Source organism: Anastrepha obliqua, chromosome 1, assembly GCF_027943255.1.
Source record: "Anastrepha obliqua isolate idAnaObli1 chromosome 1, idAnaObli1_1.0, whole genome shotgun sequence".
Taxonomy (NCBI): Eukaryota; Metazoa; Arthropoda; class Insecta; order Diptera; family Tephritidae; genus Anastrepha; species Anastrepha obliqua.
Genome location: NC_072892.1, coordinates 83,413,671 through 83,430,663, shown reverse-complemented (window position 1 = coordinate 83,430,663; position 16,993 = coordinate 83,413,671). Strand labels below are relative to the sequence as shown.

Genomic DNA, 16,993 nt, shown 5'->3' with positions numbered 1-16,993 from the left:
ATAATGTATAAAAACATGTAATAAAAAAAAATTATAATAAATAAATAACCGTAACTTTGCAATACGTCGCTTTCCTATTATTGTTAACCGTATACATATGTATGTATATATTATACAAAATAATAATTCATTCAGCTTCTAGTTACCAAAAGCAACTTTGCTAATTTGTGCGAATTTAAGCACGTCCTAACACAAGCACTTGTATAGTTGTTTTTTTCCCCCCACAATTAATTTAAGTGTACATTTATTACTTTTTAAAAAATCTTTTTTTCTTTGTTTTTTTAAAATATTGCACATGTGCCTTTCGCTGTGTCAGGTGTGGGGTTCGAACCCACGCTCCCTCTCGGGAACCAGAGCTTAAATCTGGCGCCTTAGACCGCTCGGCCAACCTGACTTGTGTGTACTGACGTGCATAAATCGCTTCATCAGCTAGAACACTTCGTCGTCGCGCACGATGATGTACCAACCTACCGGCAGCTATGTCAACAACCTATACATATCAACTAAACACACATACATCTTTACATATTTTCACTCGTCTACCTACCACCCTTCAGTCATTTCCCTTCTGCTCTAGCCATCGCTCTTTCCGCCCTTGCTTTTCGTATTGCTTGTAAGTACGTCCACGTTTTTCTCATGCAACGTTTGTCTGTTTCTATAAATTTGCGTTTTGCTGATTTTTCATTATTCGTTTTGAAAATTTAATGTCAAGTGCGCGCTGCCTAAATGAAACGAAGTGCATGCATATATTCATTTATACACGTCGTATATATGTATGTATGAGTACGTATGTATATTTACTAAATAAGTTGCGCCAACAGAGGATATGGGAATTAAACACGTCACAACGATTGTTAAGGTAATAGCCCGCGAATTTGGTTATATATTTAATTTATTTTGTTCTTTTATTTCTTTATTTGCGTCCGCAGAGCTTTCGTTAAAGTTTACAGTACGTACACTCATGAGCAATAAAATAGGTGGGCGACATTTACACCAATTTTGGCAATTTTACTTTCGTTTATTTAGTGTCTATTAATTTTTATAAAAGTTTAACTCAGTATGCAACAAAAATCATATAAATTATTATAAACACAATAAATTAATCTTTTTTTCTGGTGCTTTAAAGTACTGACAATTTGTTATAGATAAATAGTTTTGTAAATAAATATCTAGCTAATTTTTCATGAAGACGACTTTTAAAGTTCATTTAAATGAAGTAAAAATATTATAAAAAGTTGTGTAAGATTTTTTGTGAAAAATAAATAAATCTGTCTATCTATCTAAAATCATATAAATTATTTTTTCAAACTTAATACTAAAATAAAAATTTTGCAAATTTTCAAGAAAATTTCAAACTTTTTGGTTAGAATTTTTAGACTAATTTTTGGTATTCAGTTTAATGGCCGATTTAGTTTGAGTATAAAAAATATAAGTTGTAAGTGGCTACAAAATGCCGTTGATTTTTGACAACTTTTTTTCTTCCATATAAAAAATTGTCGAACGTACTTTGCATGGAAGAAAATGCGCGACACTGCATTTTTGAACCACTCCGATATCAATTTCGAAGTATGTTTCGAGTCGTTAGCTTGTTAATAACGTTATGCTGTTGTTGTAGTAGTTTATTACGCCCTGCCGGCCACGATAAACCGTTGGGTTAGGTCCAATGGGTGACATAAATGGGTAAGGTTCCTTCACATGCTGGGAATGTGATGAGTATATCGGTGTCAATTCTACATAGGAAGGAGTTCGACCTGACGCAATATCCTGAACGCAATTGTGCCAAGATTTTGATAACATCATCTCAGAGGTATACTTCTTTCCGCATTTGGTAGTACAAAATTTTGTAAAATGTTACTATAGTCTACAGCGATCAATGCGTCTTTTATTTTAAATAAAGGACCTATACTTTGACAGGAGAAGAACCCCCCACACCATTATGTTTCTAACCCCATTTTTAATTGTATTTTTGGTGCAGGTAAAATCAAATTATTTCGAATGGCGTACAGTTCTTTTGGATACATATGCGTAAAGATTGATTTTAATTCATCACTAAATAAAATATTTTGACATCTTTTTGTCAGTGGGACCACACCAATTTTTATGTTCAGTGACAGAGCTGTATGTGGGTCTTCGTAAAAGAAGAATTTTCTACTTCGGTATGAAAAATAATCCCAATTAACTATTTATTTCTCAAAAATATTGGTATTTAATATCCAAAAAAAAAAATTATGGAATAATGATCACTTGTCTCTTAAATGCAAAATTACTAAATGAGTAATGCAAACTCTTTCGCTTTCATCATGGCGCGGTATCAAAAAACAAATAAACTTTGCAACACCCTTGAGAAAAAAAACATTTTATTTTACTTTAGAATTTTTTAAACTTTAATAAATAATCCTAATCTTTGATATGAAACCTTAATATTTTAACTCAATTTCCCTCAAAATGGATTTAAAAGCTACTTCTGTGCGTGGTTATTAGTTTGAAACTTGTATCACAAATCACGAGGAATTAATGCTTGGAGGTGGAAAGTGCTCAGTCGATTTAAGTTATTTTGTCAAAGGCCCACAGAAATTTCAAATAGCTTCTCAATAATGACTAAGTGGTCGAGTAAGTGCGTATTTACGCACACATTTCTCCTTATTTGTTATATGTACATATGTATGTACATATATAAGCGTGGTAGTGACTTTACCTGTAACACATTGACACAATGGCATGTCGCTCCACGTGCATAGTCACCGACACCACCGACGCTACTGAACTGGCTGTTGAACCGGAAGTTGTTACGTGCCACGTATACACAATGGCTTTTCTATGCATTCGCAGCCTTACTTCCCTCGCCATCCACTTCCTTCCCTCGCATTCACAGCTTTATATACATACCTTTTCATTGCATTGTTAATTCCTCTGTCCCCTCGCTTTTGTTTTTTGTTTTTGTGCTTTTACCTAGCAACCCTCGGTTGGAGTGCACTTTAGTGCATTACATAGAAATCTACTGACTTTCATGTTTTTGTTGGTTCCTAATTCTCTAGCGTGTGGCGCGGTACTCTCATCAAATAGTAAACTCAACTCGATGCGGTGAATTAGAGCAGAAATATGGAAGTCACTTCGTTGAGGGCTTTTGATCTGCTGCTCAAGCGGATGCAAATTAAACGTTGTGCTGGGAAGCGTGGCTTTATGTAGCTTGTAAGTGCATACACGTTGCCCATTAGTATGGTATTGAGGGTTTAGTGTAAAGCATTTCAAGATTTTTTCGTTAACAGGTGAAATTTCATAACATATAAATTTATTTGGCGAATACTATGGTGTATCGCAAAACTTTCTACATTTGTTCACTTATGGCTAAAACTCTCATTGTGTATGGGTATGTCTACCAATCGTTTTTCAGAGTACCATATCTCGATTTAGGAAACTTAAATTGTTCATGGATGTTACCAAAAAAAAAAATTCTATATAAATATCAATTCATTTCACATATTCTTTTCCATAATTTTTTCTCTAGCCATCGTCAGCGAACTTATTTCCTTGCGGCAATAGTACACCACATATTGATAAGTTTTGACTATTTATTTATTTTGTAATTTCAATTATAATATTTTTTTATAAAAACTGTAGTTCATACTGTAACAAGAACCATATACAGAAAACGTTCGACCGTTGTATAAGATTTATAAAAAATCGTCTTAATTTCAAACATTTTCCACAGAATATTAAGATTTTTTTCAAAAGTCAGTGTGATATTTTTGTATCTACTTAAAACTTGCACTTTATTATACCACAATTCAATGATCTACTGCATACTCGAAATATTGCTAAATAGATTATTTTTCAAAAAAAAATTATCAAAACTTATCAATATATGGTGTACACTTTATTTTGACGCTGACTGGATATCAATATGCCGATCTTTTCTTATACGAACAGCTTACCTTGTCCGTAAATTCATACATATATATACGAAGTATAGCTATTAAACAACGAGACTAACGATGTAAAATATTTTATTTCAATATATACCTCCGCTCTATCCCTACAACGCGCCATGCACATTTTTAATTATTGTTTTTAGATAGATCCACGCTCCGCGGCCGGCATTGGTCAGTATGAGAATCTGCATTTAACCCTAACCCTAGGATTCATATAATAGGTATGTCATATAAGTACTTGTCATTCGATGACGGTGTATAATATAAAGCTCGAGTTGTCGAATAGCAACTTTTGCATTGATTGAAAATTGAATAGCAAGAATTCATCTCCGTCTATTCATGCAATCGACTAATTATCATTATTATAAAGCGTTTTTCAGTAAGAACGCTTCAACTTTTTTTTTGAATAAAACACAAACGGTTTGACTTTTTTAACTAATTTTTTTTTTATTATCGAGTTTGAACATATACATTTAAGTATGAAATTCGATTTCTTTTGCATGACCACCGCGTGCACGTTTTACGAAGTCCAATCGTTGAACCCAATTTTCGACCACTCTTTTGCATAAATCGGCCGAAATTCCAGCAATTTCGCGTTCAATATTGGCTCTGAGCTCACAAATCGTCGCCGGCTTGGTACTGTAGACCAATGACTTCACATAACCCCAAAGAAAATAGTCTAGAGGCGTCAAAACACACGAGCGCGGCGGCCATTCGACCGGTCCATTTCTGGAAATAATGCGCTCATCGAACTTACTCTTCAACAAATCAATTGTAGCGTGTGCTGTGTGGCTTGTGGCCCCGTCCTGTTGAAACCACATGTCGTCTAAGTCCATACCATTCAATTGCGGCCAAATTTAATCGTTTATCATGTCGCGGGATCGATTTCCATTCACAGTAACGTGGCGATCGTTCTCGTCAACGAAAAAATATGGGCCAATTACGCCGCCGGCATGTAAACCGCACCAAACAGTGATTTTTTCGGGATGCAACGGTGCCTCATGAATCACGTGTGGATTGCTTTCTGCCCAGTAACGCATATTTTGCTTGTTGACAAAGCCATTGAGCCAAAAGTGAGCTTCATCACTGAAGATGATTTTTCGACTTTAAACTTTCTTAACAGAACACGCATTTTTATAATAAAATTCAATGATTTGCAAGCGTTGCTCAAGTGTGTAGCGTTCCATGATGAAATGTATACTAATGAAGTTTACAAATGACAAGCGAAAAATAAAAAATATTGCGTCGTTCGCCCTCCCTATCGGAAAAAAGTTGAAGCGCACCTATTGAAAAACGCCTTAGTTACTTCAAGCAACAAAATTGTTTTTTCTATTCGTTCGAAATGAAATATCAATATTATACCGTTTTAAGCCAGTATAATAAATATGAAAAACTTAAAAATATCAAACAAAACAACTATTCGAATATGAAGTCAAATTTAGAAAACGACCGAACTTCGACTTAAGCCATGCTCGGCTACGAAAGATAACGCGGAAGACGCTGCGGCAAAAAAAGCAGAACTTTGAGCGAATATTTTTAATTTTTATTCCTTAAAAAAATTTCAAAACAGCCTTAAAAATTTAGACGATAGCAATATTATTTGAAGTATCATAATAAAATTGAAAAAAAAAAAAAATAATTTTGCATTAAATAACGAATTGGGACCTTATAAGTATAATAATACATATTTGCTGCCAAGAAACTACGAATTTTGTGGAAAAAAGCTTTAACAAATCTATCTGCTCCACCATCGATAGCTTTCAGTGATTAAGGTCAGCTCTATTCTGATAGACGGTGCCGCTAACAGTGTGAAAATGCCCATAATCTTCTGATATTTATTGTGGGGACTGAGTTTGAATGAGATATTGTGATGAATAAGAGGTCTGCCCCGATTGGCAATTTCATTGATTTAGTGTCGAGACGAAATCAGGCATTTACTGCACTCATTTATGACTCTAATCCAAAAAACGAATATATTAAGAATTTACTATGCCTCTCTAAGTAAAATAAAAACACATTTTCATCTACTGTTAAAAGATATCGCCATGAGTTTTTACAACAAAATTTTGAATTTTTTTTTGTCTTGGTTATGACACTCTTGAAATAAATAAGCGATACATATTATATGACATTCTCTTCCCCATTCCGCTTAACTATAACGAAATTATTGCACATGTTCTATCTGTAGAAATATCTCGTGTTTTTTATATGAGCATATTACTATAATAGAACTAAAGAAACCCTTCAGATTTTAAAATGCTAGTATGTACTTAAAAATAGTTTAGTGGTACACATAAAATACACCGAATATGTAGAGACAGAGTATATGTAGAGGAAAAGTACGTTTTTTATATATGTATGTATGTATATAAACATTGCAATTTCAATTCATAGTCGGTTCTTTTTTTTAATTTTAATTACTGCCTGTACGCATAAACGCTACTTATGTACATATTCATTTATGTGCATACAAATAAATTTTCACCTCTACATGCCCATGATTGTTTTGTTGCTATTTTGCATAAATCTGCATTATTTCACAATACAATTTAAAAAACAGTTTTTTAAAATACAGCATACATTCGCTTTCGCTTTGTCAGGTGTGGGGTTCGAACCCACGCTCCCTCTCGGGAACCAGAGCTTAAATCTGGCGCCTTAGACCGCTCGGCCAACCTGACTTGTGTGCAAAATGAGCGAGGCGCATTGCTCGTCTTATCAACAACACTATTTCGTAGTTACGTACATATGTACGTAAATATGATATTTGATAATAAAAATTACCTGCAAAATGCTAAAATTTAAAATACTAGGCTTCAACTAATAGTATTAAATTAATATCAAATATATAGTATTATATTCTATTTTTCTCCACTGATAATTTTTAGCTTAGTGAAATTGTGACATCATACAACCGTTGAAAAATAACACAGGCCGACAGCATCTCAGACGCAGAAACCAGACTATATATATCCGAAGGTTTATGATGCGCTGAATCCAAATCTGGCCTCAGAATTGCTCTATCAGCTCTGGTTTTCGAGATATCCTAACCTAAAAGTGCAAAAAACACCGTTTTTGCCCATATTTGAGGTTATGTAGCCTTGCAGATGTTTTTTTTTCACCAAAATTAAAGATGGCATCTTTAAATACAAGCCTTTTTTTTCAAATGGCGTTGAGTTTGCTCAAATATCATTTTTTTCGCTGAGATATCGTATTTTAAAATTTTCATGTTTCTAAATTTTCCTGAAAATCGATTAAGATAACATAGACATGATATAGTCGATTACTAATTTTCTTGAATTGAGTCTTATTTTTCTTAAAATTTTGTCTCACACCATAAGTGTGCTGACTCACCACACCCCTACACTATCTAACCTTTGGGTACCGAGTCACACACAGCCCTAACCCCTAGAAACCACCCCTATCATACCGCAAGCAGGCTAACCCACTTAACCCTGGGGACAGTGAGTTTAGTCACATATCTTTCATAAACCTTCGGAAATATATAGTCTGGTTTCTGGGTCTAAATGTTGGTTAAATTTTTTCGGCCTGTGTAATTAAGAACGATGTGTTGGCAACCATATATACATATATTGACATCTTTTATCGAAAACAGATCCGTAACGGTACTTTTTGCGCTTGAATATACAGTTAGTAACATAAATAAGTATACAGGAGCCTGATTTATGGAATTGTTTGACGCTAACGCTTTCCTTAATATGTAATCAAAATATTTTACACATGCTAATTGAGTACTGGGAATAAGCTTTCATATGCACCTTAATTTAGCTGTAAATTTTAGGTACCGTTATCCACGTTTTGCTTTGTCTTTGATGCCAGTGAATGAAGTGATGTCACAAAAGTTAGTATACAGCAAACGATTGTTCAGTTAGCATAACATTTATTTTTACTTATTGATTAAAAAAGTTAAAGCTATTAAATGGAAATAATTAAAGTGAGTATAAAAATTTAGGGAAGTACGTTTTGTATTAATTTTTGCGACATTTTTAGTAATGGCACCAAAAGGAAAAGAGCTTTCTGATGATTTAAAAAAACTGATTATAATATATCACAAGGAACATAAATCATTGCGAGAAATCGGTCGTTTGATAGATAGGAGTTTTGCTGCACTTCAAAAGATTGAGAATAAATATAAAAGTGCGGGAAGCACCACTAATAAAGAGCGTTGTGGGCGTCCGCCGCTCTTATGTCCCAGAGAAAAAAGCTTAGTCGTACGGAAAATCAGGACAAACCCCAAAATAAGTGCCCCCAAATTGAAATCTGAAGTTGAAAATGAGACTGGAAAACAATTTAGCACCCAAACTATTCGCCGGGTTTTGCATGGTGCTGGTTATCATGGGCGCAGTGTTAGAAAAAAGCCCTACGTGAGTAGTGTCAATCGGAGTAAACGGATTTCATTCGCAAAAGATCATGAAAAATATGACCAAACGTTTTGGAACCAAGTCATATTTTCTGATGAGTTTGAAGGAAAGTTAACGCTGAATTGGATCCAAACAATATGTCCGGCACTGTGAAGCATGGAGGGGGCTCTGTGATGGTTTGGGGATGTATGACTAACGGGTGAACTGTCATGATTTTTGTATTTCATTAATGTAAATAAAACACAATTTTGTTATAACTTAGGTTGTTTGAAGGAATCGATTGGGGGAAAATTGAAAACGTATCCGGTGTATACTTATGTACTTCTGTTACTAACTGTATTTGCTGTGATCATTCATTGAAATCCGTTCATTTATCTATTTTTCATAATGGGTTCGCATTGATTTATTTGCATTTTAGTAGGATTCGGTCCAAAGTTGGAGAAAGAGTGCTACTGGTAACTATTGAGATATTTTTGTTACCTGGAAAGCCAATAACGAAAAGAACAGTTGCATTTCGATTGGCAGAAGCAGATGATAAACGGTTCACTAGACATGGCTGGTTTACTGGGGCGGCAGCCCTCGGTCGGGAAAAACCCGAGAGCACATATCTTAAACTCAAAATCAGTGGCGATGTACTATACAGCGATGAAATGAAAATAAATACAGTTGGTCCAGATGGTAGGAAGTCCGCGCGGTGGCCAAAACGTGCAGTATTGGACCCCAAGCTTATCTAACCAATCCTAAAGCACGAGGGAGCCTCAATAACGGTATGTGGCTGCTTTTCGTAGAAGAGTGTAGGCCAATTCATCGTATTGGATGCGGTCAAGTACGTTCTTCAACTACGTACTTCTTTTAGATAAAAAGACTGATACAGATTGAAAACATTTTAAATTTATAAAATAAAACCTAATATGCAAAACATTTAAGTGATTTTAATAAAAAAAAGTCTCAAGTGGGGAGTACTGGGTATCGTTATTAAGTGTTTTTCAGCAGCTGTATTAAATACAACTCTCCAATTTACGGTTTTCGGAGACGTCCGTTAGATTGTGAAGCCATAACATGAGTTAAACATAATAGGAGTTACTTCTGCCGTTAGGATATAAGAATTGTTCTGATCTAACCTACTTGGTTGTTGTTATGAAAACATGAGCATTCCCCATAAATGTTTGAGGAATGCTGCTGGAACGACAATCCGTAGCGGGACACAAATCCGAGTCGTACTGATAACTTAGAACGGACTGTCGTGGTACCTGATAGCACTTTGGGCAAATACGAACCGAGATGAAGCAGCAAAGCAGCCTTCGGATTGTGAAGTTTATTCTCTATGTACGATGGCCAACGCTTAAAGCCCAAAATCTGCATATAAGTATGTACATAAATAGATCAATTCTTTTGCTAACAAATCTTAATAATTAATTTGTATAAAAGCTACACTTTCAAAGAGTTCGTACCAGTGATTAACTTAAAATAAATTCATTTTCCTAACCTAATCATGTTATTTACAGCACAGCTGTGACGCACACGAGTTACGTACATTGGCTTCCTTTCCACTTTATGATGCCCATCAATTTTAAATTATCTGTAGCATCTCTTAAAGCGTCACGTTACTATGACCACCATCCACAGATTCTGCGCACTATGGAGCGTAGTTAAGCAAAAGCTTTCTCCAGCACAGCGAGATGACAACGTTGCAAATACGAGGTCATTATATCGTAAACGATAAACGCTCACGCCTATGAAGCAAGTATAGTACATTTCAGTGCTCGCAAGGGCAAACATCAAAACACCCTGAATTGGACAAAATCCTAGCTATGCATTTAACGACAATGTGAATCGGTGTCAGTGCAATTCGTGACGTCGGCAAGCGAAGAGCACAAAACAACAATGCGAATGGGAAAGCAAGCTGGGAATTCGAACAAATAAACAGTGAACTCTGAACTCGGTTACTGGGTAAAATAAATACATATTCGTTGACGTAGGGAGTAGCTGCGCCTAGTTGGCAAGCGTAGTGATGACTCCCCGTACCACACAGCAAATAAGCTAACAACAAAAAGGAGTTCGTGCACTGCAGCAATATAACGCGACGCTTTATTAGTAGCTTTCAGGGCAGCGAATTGTACTTATTTTTGTGGTTGCAAGCAAATAGAGGAGCTGATAGAATATTAATATATGAACATTGTGCTTGCACTGATGTGTGTTTGTCTGTGCGCGTATCGTGCCATATGGCAATTTTTCGCGTTGCGTTCCAGATTTTGTTATAATTTCTGTGTTTTGGTGCAATGAAATGGAAATGAAGCGTAAAATTAAAATCGATCAAGCAAACTTACATCTTTTTCGCTGCAGTATATACAATACTATATGTATTGTAGGTTGTGTTTGCCATTATTGTTGCCAAAGTAGCTGTTGAGTGATAATGATACTGTGCTGTGAGAAGCATTGTTATTTTTTGCAATCTTTATTGTTGCATGTTGTAGCCGTTTTCATTTTATGTACTCGTTTGTAATAGCGTACAGGTTGGAGCAGTAATGTAGGTCAGAATTGCGCTAACCAAACAACAACAACTACAATCACAATATGGGTGCGAGTACAATGGCAGCGGCATTAACTGAGCCACCGCAACGGCAACAGTGGCTAACTTCAGTTACAGTGACAGTGAAGAATAATTATCTAAAAAAGCATGTTGCGGCTTTAAAAAATCAATAAATTTAAAAAATAATGCGTAGAAATCAATATTTGAAGGCTGTATTTTTTTTTTCTAAATAACATTTCTTTTAACATTTCCATTTACTGTACACGGTAGTTATATGTAGGTACATATATTGAAGCATGGCAAGTAGATTTTCCCATGATTTGTCGATAATGGCAATAATAATAAAAATTAGATTCAAGATTCAGATTTAAAAATCATCTTGCTAAATACGTCTCAATAGGATGAGCGATACCATCCAGCGTGATTTTCTTAGTAAAAAGAGCACCACTAGCCCTTGTTGGGTTAGCGGATAGCTCATTCTTATCACAGCAAAACTTATTATATACTTTTTCATGCGAAAAGCAATTTTGGTATTATTGAAAACAAGCACTATTGATATCGCAAAAAGGAGAACGAATTTACTATCTTCAAAGCACAGGTGTTCTCTTCATGTAGACGTTGGCTTCGACTAACTTGCACTTAAGTAGCAAATGACTGAATGACAGTCTTGTCAGACCAATGTAACAGTCACGATTGTCCTAAAGTCTTACTTTCGAACACGCAAACACTACCAAAAAAAAAGAAGAAACGTCCCCATGACATTACAGTCGGTTCTACGTTACCGGAACGACTGGAAAGATTTATATCCGACTAATGCCTTGTCACTCCAGCAGGACTTCCCCAACAGTTATAAGTTAAAAGTTTATTGTCCATCATGATGAAATCTGACGATATCATCGGCAGTGTACAGACCCATTTCCAAACCATCTTCCTTGACTATCGATAACAAAAAATTGCGAAAAGCCGAAATAGTTAAAAAGGCAGTAATTGATGTATAAATGATGATAGGTAATTTCGTTATGCGCCCAAGAAAATCTAAATAAAAAGGCGATGATACTAATCAAACTGCTACCATAAATCCAATGTTGCATACAAGTATAAGTAAGTTACCAAGCTTATTTGTAGTGAATTTTTTTATTTCTTTTTATTTTATTTTTTTCTGAGATATTCTCTTTTTTCCGTCTTGTATCCACTGTGCAACAGTACGCTGAGAATAGCGAACAGACGATTTCGCGAAATGTTGCAACGACGTAATCGGCTCATTGTTTTTATTTCTTTTTTTTTAATAAATTGTTGTTTAAAGTGCATTTTTGTATGATTATGTCAGGCTATGTTTCGCACGTAATTGCAAGAAAAATGGATCGCTTAAGCGAAACAATGAGGAAATTGCAATTACAGAAAAAATTAATAAATTACGAATTATCTGCCTCTAGGCGGGACTATTTGAGTGAAAGTGGAAGTTATTAAGAGAAAAAGTAACGAAAGCATCTTGCAACAACGCATATGGCAACACATTGCACTGCGCATTCATATTATGTTTAATACTACTGTTATATGTGATTAGGCTTTAATTCGTACTCGTATTAAATAGTAACGTAACAGGAAGGCCAACGCATTAAAATAATAACGAGCTTCAATCCATAAAATACACGTGAACTTGCAACGAGACAAATGATTGCTGCGAAAACGTCAAATGTCTACACGAGCAGAATTTGTGAAAATTTTCGCATTCGTGTGATTTGAAACATTTTACTGAACAATAATTTTTAACGAGTTTATATTGCTGTGCTTGACACGGAGCTTACGAGAATACATACATTCATATGCAAATTTCATAGATACAAATAAATAAATGGAAACCTCGGAGATTTTCCGCTGACTTGCCACACTCAAGTTAAAATCGATTTGTCAGTGCAGTGACTAAAGCATTCGTAGTTTGGAGCGTGGCATTTTGCGGTCGTTGGTGGGCCACCATCCATGTGTAAATGTATGCGTATGTGAAGTGGCATTAATTGAACCCGGTACTCAAGATTCATTGCTATAATTAATTAGTAATTTATTTGCGCCACAATGGATTTCTATACGAAAGCCGAACATCGCAGTGACAAAGAAGGTGGTAAGTGAGCTAATTAGTTTGTGTGCAGTCAACTCACGGTTGTTGACAGTGTAATACTCTTTTGAAATTTACTAGTCTTTCAATTATTTTACAGTATGCAATACGGCAATTAATTTATTACTGCTACCATACAAAACACAATTTAAACCATTTCTGAGGCTATTGTAATTACTTTTCATTTTTTTGTTAGCAATTATTGCAAAAATTCGACCCCAAATATTTCTATTCTCATAATTTGACTGATTACTTATCAGTCAGACCTTTTTTATGTATTTGATTGCTACAGAGATAACATCAATAAAGGCAATTTGATTGCTTTTTCACAAGAAAGCGCTTAACAACGGTACACCTGTGATCACAATAATAGCAATTCGGCATATAGCAAAGTTTTCTCCATTTATTTATTTTGTATATGTTGTTTTTTTATAAAAATATAGTTTGTACTACAAGAATATGATTTAAAGTTTCAAACTTTGAAAAAAATGTAAAGAAATTCAACAAATTTTCATCAAAATTTCAAAGTTTTAGTCAGATCTTCAAAAAATTTTTTCGTATGCAGTTTTGTAGCGACAAGACCGCGCAATTTGCCTACAGCGCGCATAACAATCGATTTATTGCATTATTCAAGCCACTATTGACGTCATATGGCCAAATTCATTGGAAAACGTAGTCAAAAATTAGACTGATCGAGTTTACCATGTAACTCGTAGCCCCGGCGGACGGATATCATATTCAAAAAATTAATGCCATGGAATTATCTACCAGATTATAATAAAAAAAAACATTCCAACAATATTTTTATTTTGTATTATCATTTTAAGTTCTGAAGCTCTTAAAAAACATCCGATATTTATTCTAATCAACAAATTTCAAGTTAGATGGGCGTAGCGACTTGAGTGATATAGAAAGCTACTTGTGAACAAATTTAGGTGATGCAAAGTTTGATCGAAAGTAAAAACTAAAGTATATAGTATAGTACACTTATCATTTTTGTTACGCTTCTTGGAAAAAACTGCATATTGAAAAGGATCTTGTTTTAAATGTTTCAAAAATGATTTATTATAATATTTGTTATAACTGATGCTTTCCATTTCAATTCAACCGGGCTATTCGGGTCATGTTCTTCGATTTCGATGTAACTCAAATATGTTGCTCTCTGGTCAAAATAATGAGACACGTATTTTTTTGTTCGCCCGAAAAAAATTTTTTTCAAGAGTTATCGGCAATTTTGTTTTTCGGCTCAAACTCGATTTTTTTTAATTATATAAGAAACATTTTTTTTTAAATGCCCATAACTTAGTCAAAAATGAACCGATTTTAATAATTCTGGGTTCAAAATGATCGTCATTACATACAGGAGCGACTTAATGCAGAAAAAATTGCAAAAAAGTAGTTGAAAATTTTTTATTTAGCAAAAAAGAAAAAAATTGAGATTTTTTCGAAATTCAATATTTCAAAAAGTGTATTTTTTTTTATAACTTTTTCTAAATCAAGAAGACACCTCAAACTTCAATTGAGCAGAATGCCCAGTAGCTAAAAAGAGTTGTTTTTGAGTAATGAATTTTTGAGTAAAAAACCTGTTTCGCACTTTTTGTTTTTTGCAAAATAAAAAATTTTCAAATACTTTTTTGCAACTGTTTCTACATGAAATCGCTCGTAGTCAAAAACAAGCAGATTTGAATGATTCTGGGTTCAAAATAATCGTAATTACTTACACGAGTGACTTCATGCAGAAACAATTGCAAAAAAGAAGTTGAAAATGTTTTATTTTGCAAAAAACAAAAAGTGCGAAACAGGGTTTTTACTCAAAAATTCATTAATCAAAAACAACTCATTTTAGCTACGAGGCATTCAGCTCAATTAAAGTTTGAGATGTCCTTTTGATTTGGAAAAAGTTATAAAAAAAAAAAACACTTTTTGAAATATTGAATTTCGAAAAAATTTCATTTTATTTCTTTTTTGCTAAATACAAATTTTTTAACTACTTTTTTGCAATTTTTTCTACATTAAGTCGCTCCTGTAAGTAATGACGATCATTTTGAACCCAGAATTATTAAAATCGGTTCATTTTTGACTAAGTTATGGGCATTTAAAAAAAAAATTTTCTTATATAATTAAAAAAAATCGAGTTTGAGCCGAAAAACAAAATTGCCGATAACTCTTGAAAAAAATTTTTTTCGGGCGAACAAAAAAATACGTGTCTCATTATTTTGACCAGAGAGCAACATATTTGAGTTACATCGAAATCGAAGAACATGACCCGAATAGCCCGGTTGAATTGAAATGGAAAGCATCAACTATCATTAATTGAAAGCGGTACTCAATCTAGCTTTTAAATTCACTTGAAAGAAAACCTCATATCCGTTCAATATATTGGAAAAAACCCAAAAATTTTAATAACACAAATTTCACCGACCGAGTAGTTTTTTAATACTATTAATTTAATGTGTTGTTGATAAATTTGGTTCAACTAGAAAATCCTTACCTTAGTTTGGGGAAGAGGAAATCCATTTTTTTGCGTAAAATTATTGCGCAAATAGTTTAAAATTGTTTTGTGGTCAATCTTTACCTCATGTTCTATGCTACGACTTCCAACATGCAAGTCAACTTCGATTATTTCTGTGATTTTATCGACATTTTCTTTAACATCAAAAATGCCTGAACGGTATCGACGAAACCAAAATTGCCCTAATTAGCTGTTACAGGGTCGACATCACAAACACCATTCACAATTTCAGCGGCTTGGCTAGTATTTTCGCCTTTATCAAAGAAAAACGATAAAATGTGCAAATTTGTCTCCTTGTTGACTTCCATTGTTAACGCCCTGTAACTCACAACTGAATGGAATAAACAAAAAACAGCAAAAGAATTTCTTTAGTCTGAAATGTCACCATAACAACGAGCACAAACTTTAAATTGATTGATCAATACGTTACGTGATGTCGATCACTACATTCATCTACCAAGAAAATAATATAATTCCATTTCCAAACTAATATTTCTTTATAAAATACCCGGATATCCCATCTGATCTATTTCCTAACCTTGCATTCGCATTTTCGATTGACGTTTAAATTTCAAAAATATCTAAACTCCAATTAAAAATGTTGATTTGAACTCTGTTGCCGATTTATCAATCTTATTTAAGAAAATGACCTTCGACTAAGTTTTTGAAGTACTCATTAAACGGTATTGTACTTGCGATTTCAATTCCGTCTGTTACGCTATATTAGAAGACGTATTGGAAATTATTTACAAACTCTTGTGCAATAATAGCAAACTATTGACGATTTTCTTAATTTTCTTCTTGGTAACAAACAATATTTATATACGTGTAAAATAAAAAAAACACCCCTTATTTGGATTTTAAATTGCTTTTAATTTTAGTCCACTTACAGTTGCATTAAAATGGGCACATTTAACATGTCAGCCGTTACTGCAAAAAAAAGTGAAAAGTGCAACAATTGTGCATATTTTAGAATGCATTAGTTAATCAGCTTCGATTTTTTGTAATCGCACACAGCCGTTGTACCACACGCCCACGCGCTTTAAGTACTAGCCTAAAAAAGATTTCTGCACTCTCAGCACGAATGTACGACATTCCAATGCTGGAAATGTTGTAAACCCTTTGGGTTTAGAACTTGGTAAGTCTCAAAGCACTTACAGCCCCACCCACGGCGGCTGTCCTTTAAAAAAAAAGCGATGTTAAGGCTATTAATTACCATGGCTACGACGACGCCAATGACGAAAAACATATGCGTTTGTGTATCGAATGTGTCAACGTGGTATACTATGCTAACTGCACACATGTGTAGTGCCAAGCAATATTGCATACATACATACATACTTATACATATATGAATTTGTCGCAAAGGCGTACTATCCACATTAGTAGGTATATGCCTGCTGCATGGCTAGTGAATCCAACACACCGCACAGTGGACACAGCAATTTGCAGCTTTTAGACCTATGCCCGGCAGTCTTCTCAACCATGCATGAGCCTTTTCTTTATTGCTTCTTTAGCGCAATGTTTTTGAAT

The 16,993-nt window shown here is 34.3% G+C and overlaps 1 protein-coding gene and 2 non-coding genes across 4 annotated transcripts in view; 1 reads left to right on the top strand and 2 right to left on the bottom strand.

Moving 5' to 3' along the window:
- Window positions 1-16,993, top strand: part of LOC129246844 (myosin heavy chain 95F) — a 67,670-nt gene that overhangs the window by 17,521 nt on the left and 33,156 nt on the right. The window lies entirely within an intron of this gene.
- On the bottom strand, window positions 311-394 carry Trnal-uaa (transfer RNA leucine (anticodon UAA)). Its single transcript has one exon. It is a non-coding gene; the product is annotated as a tRNA-Leu (tRNA).
- On the bottom strand, window positions 6,524-6,607 carry Trnal-uaa (transfer RNA leucine (anticodon UAA)). The gene has a single exon. It is a non-coding gene; the product is annotated as a tRNA-Leu (tRNA).